This window comes from Chelonia mydas, chromosome 7 (assembly GCF_015237465.2).
Source record: "Chelonia mydas isolate rCheMyd1 chromosome 7, rCheMyd1.pri.v2, whole genome shotgun sequence".
Lineage (NCBI taxonomy): Eukaryota > Metazoa > Chordata > Testudines > Cheloniidae > Chelonia > Chelonia mydas.
The window spans coordinates 31893902-31901592 of NC_057853.1; positions in this window are offsets into that span (position 1 = coordinate 31893902).

A 7691-nucleotide genomic window follows, 5' to 3' on the forward strand; every position below is an offset into this window, starting at 1 on the left:
CTGTCTCCCAGTATCTGTTCTAAACCTGAAGTCACCACCACCCCCAACATTTTTTGTGGGGGACTGTTTTTTATTTTTCTAGTATAACTGAGAAATTAGATGAGTTCTATTCCTAGCTGTGCTGGGTGACCTTGGACAAGACATTTCACCTCTCTGTGCATCAGTTTTCCCCTCTGTAAAATGGGTATAATGATACCAACCTCCCTTGTCAAGCACTTTCAGATCTAGAGATGCTATCTAAGAGCTAGGTATTATTGTGAAGCTTGACTAGACTAGAAATACAGTGCAAATTTTTAACAGGGAAGATGATTAACTACTAGAATAGTTGGCCTTGAGCTGTGGTGGATTTTCCATCACTTGGAGTTTTTTAATCAAGGCTAGATGTTTTTCTAAACAATCTGTTCAAAGGCAAACAGACATTATTAGCTTGATGCAGAAATTACTTACTTTGTGAGGTTCTTCTGGCCTGTGTTATACAGGAGGTCAGACTAGATGATTATAAAGATCCCTCCTGGTCTTAAAATCTATGAATCTATGCCTAACACAATAGGGCAGGGGTGGGGAACCTTTTTTTTATCCCGGGCCATTGACTCACAGAAAAAAATCAATTGCGGGTCACACACAAGTAAAAAGCAAGGGTCTGATCCAAAGCCCCCCACCCCACCCCACCCCACCCCAGGCTAGCTCCCCAGCCCCAGAGGAGTGCCGGGAGGCATGTGGCCCCAGCCTCCCCAGCCCCAGCGTGCCAGGAAGGTGGGCAGCGTGTGGCCCCAGCCCCAGAGCACTGGGAAGATTCGCAGCACACGACCACAGCTTCCCCAGTCCCGGAACGCTAGGAGGGTGGGTGGGCGGCACTGCCATAGCCTGCCCAGCCCCAGCTGGAGCACAGGGGGACTGGAGGAGCTGCATGCTGCATGGCGGTAAATAGGAGTGGGGGGAGACCTGGGCAGGGCAAAGCGTGGGCAGGTCCACGCCTGGCTGTTTGGGGAGGCACAGCCTCCTTCAATGTATGGTACCCGCCGCCCATGCACAGGCCAGATGAAAGTAAGCAACGGGCTGGATCCGGCACACAGGCTGTAGGTTCCCCACCCCTGCAATAGGGCTTTGGCTGCTGGCATTTTGACCCCCGACTTTGAGGTATTTAGGTGTTGCTACACTCAGGGTTGCAATGCCTAACTGATTTAGTATCCTAAATCTAATTTTCAAAAGGGATTTAGGCACTTAGGTCCCAAAAGCCTATGGATTTAGGCTCCAAAGGACCTAAATCTCTTTTGAAAATTAGATTTAGGCCATGTCTCCTAAATGAGTTAGGCGCTGAAACACTGAGTGCAGCAATGCCTAAATACTTTTTAAAAGCTGGACCTAGGCACTGTCATAATACAAATAATAAATATTATCCTGTGTTATTCAGTTTCCCCAAGATATCAAAGTTTCAAAAGTTAAATCCCTTTACCTTTCACTTGTATATTTTTATTTAATCAATTCCTTTCAGCCTCTTTTAAGATCTATCATGCTGACCAACAGTCTATTGTTTCCTTGTGCTCCCCTATCTGTCTGTCTGCATCCATGTTGTCTCTCGACAAATGTAATCTTTCCCCCACTCATATCTATTCAAAAAGCTGCTGCAAAGATCATTTTCTAGCATCTCACTTTGACCATGTCACCCCTCCTTGCCTCTCTCCATTGGCTCCCCTTTCTTTATTGCATCAAACATAAGCTATTTGTCCTCACTTGCCAAGTCCTGCATGTCTTATGCCAGTAGACCCCAAACTGTGGGGCAGGTCTCCACTAGGGGGGAATGAAAGAATGTCCGGGCAGGGTACGAAGGGGCCTGGAGCCAGCCTCCACAGGGGGCGGGGAGGGAGCGCCACCCAGCCCCGCTCTGCCCCCAGCTCCTCTCCAGCCCTGGCCTCAGCCACCAGCCCCAGCCCCAGCCATGGCTTTTGTCCCAGCCCCAGCGGGCCACAAACCAGGTAAAGGGGTGGCGTGACCAAAAAAGTTTGGGAACTACTGCCCTATCCCACCTGACCTATCATCTCTCATTCACTATCAAGAGGTTGATTCCTGCCTCCATGGTGCTTGTGCTTCCATTACCCACTTGTTAAATTTGTAAACACCTTAGTGTATTCTCCTGTAAACATCCACAAAACTACTTCATCTTCCTCCTTCAAATCTCTCTTTTGTTGTGATGCCTACAAAAAACGTTACAATGGTTAGGTTATTGGTGGTATCGAGCATAGGCGCTGACTCTGTGGGTGCTCCGGGGCTGGAGCACCCACCAGCAGCCCTCCTTATCAGCTCCCACTCACCCTCCCCCAGCGCCTCCCTGCCTTCCATCCACCACAATCAGTTGTTTCATGGCATGTGGGAGGAGGCTCTGGAGGAGCGAGGACACAGCACGCTCAGAAGAGGGGGACAAAACTGGTCGGGAAGAGACAGAGCGGGGCGGGAAGAGGTGGGGTGGGGGCAGAGCAGGGGTGGGAAGAGGTGGGGCGGGGGGGGCCTTGGGGGAAGGGGTGATTGGGGGCAGGGCCTGGGGCAGAGCCAGGGGTCAAACATCTCCTGGCATTTTGGAAAGTCGGTGCCTGTGGTACTGAGATTGTCTGATATTGTCTCATTGTTTCCTTGTACACCCTTGTACATCTGTTGGCCCTTGTTTTATTCTTAGATTGTGAGCTCTTTGGGGCAGCGACCGTCTTGTTTATACTGTGCCTAGCAAAATGGGGTCCTGGTCCATGACTGAGGCTCCTAAGTGCTATTGCAGTATACACAATAAATACAACTAATTGGTTTTGTGTCCAGGCTTTCTAACTACCAACTTTATTTAATTGAAACCCAGGCTATTTCTCTGACAGCCCACCCAACTGCTCCTCCTTTTTCAGAAGTCCCAGGAACCTCACTGTACACTGTGGTCTAAAAAGTGTTGAGCTACGGGAATTACATGCACAGTGAGAGGAAGCAGCATTCTGAATCATGCATTGCAATTCTGACTTTGATCGCTAGAAGGAGCTAAAGGTATGCAGATGATTTCTATTCCTTCCTAAATCTGAGCTGTCCAAGCAAGAGGAAGCATCTCACACACAGAGCAATGATTCCAGAAAATTCTGGTTTCAACCGGAGATACCAATGTAATGAAAATAGAAAATGATTGTATGACTTTTTATTCTAGAATGTCACTTTTAAACAGTCTCTACATAAAAGAATAAATGGACACAAATCAGACATCAGGAATGGTAACATACAAAAGCCAGTAAGAGAACATTTCAATCTCCCTGGACATTCGAGAACAGATTTAAAAGTAGCCATCCTTCAACAAAAAATCTTCAAAAACAGACTTCAAAGAGAAACTCCGATGAAGTGAGCTGTAGCTCACAAAAGCTTATGCTCAAATAAATTGGTTAGTCCCTAAGGTGCCGCAAGTACTCCTTTGCTACTCTGAAACCTGTAGAGCTACAATTCATTTGCAAACTTAACACCGTTAATTTGGGCTTGAATAGGGACCGGGAGTGGCTGGCTCACTACAAAAGCAATTTTCCCTTTCTTGGTATTGACACCTCCTCCTCAATTATTGGGAGTTGACCACATCCACCCTGACTGATTTGCCCTTGTCAATGTTGGTTCTCCACTTGTAAGGTAACTCCGTTCTCTTCATGTGCCAGTATATTTATGCCTGTATCTGTAATTTTCACTCCATACATCTGAAGAAGTGGGGTTTTTTACCCACCAAAGCTTATGCCCAAATAAATCTGTTAGTCTTCAAGTTGCCACCGGACTCCTCGGTGTTTTTGTGGATACAGACAAACATGGCTACCCCTCTGATAGCCAGAAGCCATGTTTTAAAGTATCATCTGGCTCTGCAGCTTTGTGGACCGTATCAAAGGTCCGAACAGTGACATTCGCTCGCTGATTTAACTCTGAGAGGCAAGGAAGCCAGGGGAATTGCACACTTGCATCTAAGGGGCCAGATAACCTTGTGGTTGAAACAGGGAGCTCAGAGCCAGAGTACTCAGGAGATGGCCACATAATTCTTGTGTGATCCTGGAGGGCTAATTCAGCATGGTTTACTTGAGTAATCTTTACTCACACAGAAAATCCCACTAAAGGGAATGGGATTATTTCACACATGAGTAAAGGGTGCAAGATCTTTTCCGTGCCTCAATTTCCTCTTCTCTCAAAGCTTGTTGACACACACAAATGCCTCTAACTATGCCAGTATAGTTAGAGCTGTACAACTAGTGTGGATACAGTTATACTGGTATAAAGGTGCTTTATTATGATATAGCTGTTCATGTATCGGAAGAGGATTAAGCTACTACAAACTTCTACTGGCATAGCTATGCCAGTCAGGGGCCTGATCTCTGACTGGCACAGCTGTGCAGGAAGAAGCCTCTAGCGTTTTGCTGGTATAAGTTGTGTCCGTACTAGGAATGCTTTGCTGGTATAGTATACCAGTATAGCTATACAGTCAGAGAGCTCCTGTTGTAGATTTGGCTTAAGGCACCTTTATATCAGTGTAACTGAATCCAAACTAGGTATTATACTGGTATAATTATTTGGGTAAAAAACCCCTCTCCCCAACAGTATAAAATCTGTGCATAAACCAGGCCTCACATAAGGACACAAGTAGACACACAAACACATATGCACACATACATATAATGTAAATATACACATGCACCTAAGCACACAGGTATGTAACGTGTCCACAAATGTGCATGCACACACACAAAGGCACGCAAACACACATATTCACACACACAGGGTATGCAAACATATAAAAGTAGACACAGGTACACAAACACACAAGTATATACACAAGCACAGGTGTACAAAAAACACACATACATGCATACACAGCAGGCATCTTTGCACTTTCTCCTGTGCACAGGCAGAGTTTCCCATAAAATCCTGCAAAGGCAACACATTATCCTCCTCCAAATTTCTTCTCACCTCTGACATGCTCTCTATAAATCACATTAGAATGCTTAGGTAGTTGGTGTGCTGCAGCCATTGCTTATTAGCCTCTAATCATAATAGTTTCCCTGTGACATTGCATTCTTACCTTTGTTGTATCAATTTACTTTCTCTCCTCTTAATGTGTGGGACAGAGACTGTCTTTTCATTATGTATGTGTACACAACACCTAGCTCAATGGGACTGAAATCTCAAAGTAATATCAGAGGTAAATTGTTAGGACGCCAAGTTCATGAGTGTGAAGTACCTTGAGATCAGGCAGGGTAGAATTACAAAGTATGATAGAAGAAAAGGAGTATTTGTGGCACCTTAGAGACTAACAAATTTATTTGAGCATAAGCTTTCATGAGCTACAGCTCACTTCATCGGATACCAAAAAATTGCAAACTACTCTGAAACCTAAAGTACGATAGTAAATTGCAAAATGCATTACTTCATTATTTGCTGACCTTATTACAGGGCTGGAATGGGGGGTAGGGGGCACACAGAATCCCTAGTGTGGGGAGACTTGGGGACCCTGGCATACATCTGAATGAGGGACACAGAGCCCTAGGCATTGGGGTAGGAGGAAGTTGCAAGGAATCCCTGAAATAGAGGTAGATGGAAGGATGGCACACAGGAAACTTGTGGGGGTGAAATGGTGGAAATGTAAGGAACCCGTGGTGTGTGCAATCTAGTTTACACTGAGACATTGAGTGGCTTTTCATATACCCTATTTCTGAAATGACTCACTAGGTAAGACCTGCTCTCAGGGGTGTGACTTTTGTACTGAAAGAGTTAACTGATTCAAACAGTTTGACAGTATAGCTTATTCTTCTTCATGTATGGAAATAAACTATAACAGAATTAGCAAATTAGCAAAGGGGAAAAAGCCAATATTTTCAAACATGAATGTCTAAAGTTAGTCACCTAAATAAATTGGCCTGATTTTCAGAGGTGGTAGGCACCCACAGATCCAAATTAATGTGGGAAGTAACACACCATCTGTGAAAGATCAAACAGTTATATGTAGGTGTCTAAAGATTGACTTAAGTGTTCAACGTTCAGCACCCAAGTTTGACAATTTTGGGCCCCATCTAATGTTTAGGGCACTGGTTGATAAGGTAAATGACACTAAATGGAGTTAAACTAGTGTCAAGACTACAAGATCCTCCACTGTATGTTCCTGAACCAGGTTTCCTCATTATTGACAAAAGCAGACACATTTTTGCCTAATTTCATAAGTGTTTAACATTGAAAAGATCGTTGTTTTGAACAACTTGGTATTATCAATCATGATCTCTAGCTTTTACATATTTTGTCTGTCATAATTCTTGAGAGACCATCACTAATGGCTCTCATTGGCTTTTTAACAAATGTAATAAACATAACACATAGCATCAATGTTCCTTTACAATTTACCATCCAATAACTCCTCCCCTATTTTAGTGAGTTACATTAGTTTTAAAACCGTGTACTGAGGGTGAATATTTTTTCCTTAAGGAAAGCACACGGCTGTTCCAAAAAGTTCTGTCTGTTCAAGCTTTTAAGACTCTTCAATGCCAGTAGGTCTTGTACTTAAAGCACCCACAGGGAGAAGAGAGTACATTTTGAGGCAGTGCAGTCTAGTGGGAGTCAGATCAGAGGCTAATTCTGTTATTTTTTCACTGCTACTTACCTGTTTCCACCACCCCTGACATCCACTTAATGCTTTTCTCCCTGTATTTGGAAATCTAAAAACAAGGAACACTATGTAAACGTTGATTAACAGATCCAGGCATCCATCTTACCGAGAGGCCAAATCCTACTTCATCTTACTCACCAAGTAGTTCCACTGCAGACACTGGGACTATTCTCATGAGTTAGAGCAAGATTTGGCCCCAAAATGGCTTTTCTAGTCTTGTGCCTTAATCCTTTCATGACCAGAGCTTGATATTTGTGGTGCAGCCATCTGACACTGGTTAACGCATACAATGAAGGCTCCCAGTTCTGAAGGAGAACCCCATCTTCACCACCCTGAGGGCTGGTAAAATTTACAATGGCTAATTAATTTTAAACAATGGGCAATCGTGTGCCATGAGCCATATTTGAGGATACCTAGAGTGCACTGGTTTAAGATTTCCTTATTGACCGATGCAACTTTTGTCTGCCTAGATGCAGGCTTTTATTTACCAATCAGCCCCAAGACTAATTGAAGTAATCTTAAAAAGAAAAGGAGTACTTGTGGCACCTTAGAGACTAACAAATTTATCTGAGCATAAGCTTTCGTGATGCATCCGATGAAGTGAGCTGCATTTATTTATGCGCAAATAAATTTGTTAGTCTCTAAAGTGCCATAAGTACTCCTTTCCTTTTTGCGAATACAGACTAACGCGGCTGCTACTCTGAAACCTGAAGTAATCTTGTGTCTTAAAGCATAGGACTAAGATCTCTGTTCCAACTCTCACTCTTACAACAGGGAATCAAATCACTACCTTGGTCTACTTCAGTTACCAATCTAATGAAGAATACTACCCTACATTTCAAAAGTTAGAGAGCATCTTAATATTTTTAAGCACTGATTTTTGAATGGGAGATGGTATGTATGCTAATAAAGAAATGACTGATCACCATCCAACTCTGTAATACAAGCTGTACAGCACTGAATTCACACCATATGCTCTTCAACACAGCAGTGAATTTTTCTTGCAAGTTTCTTGAACACCACATAAATAAAAGGCACACTACACTACACAGTA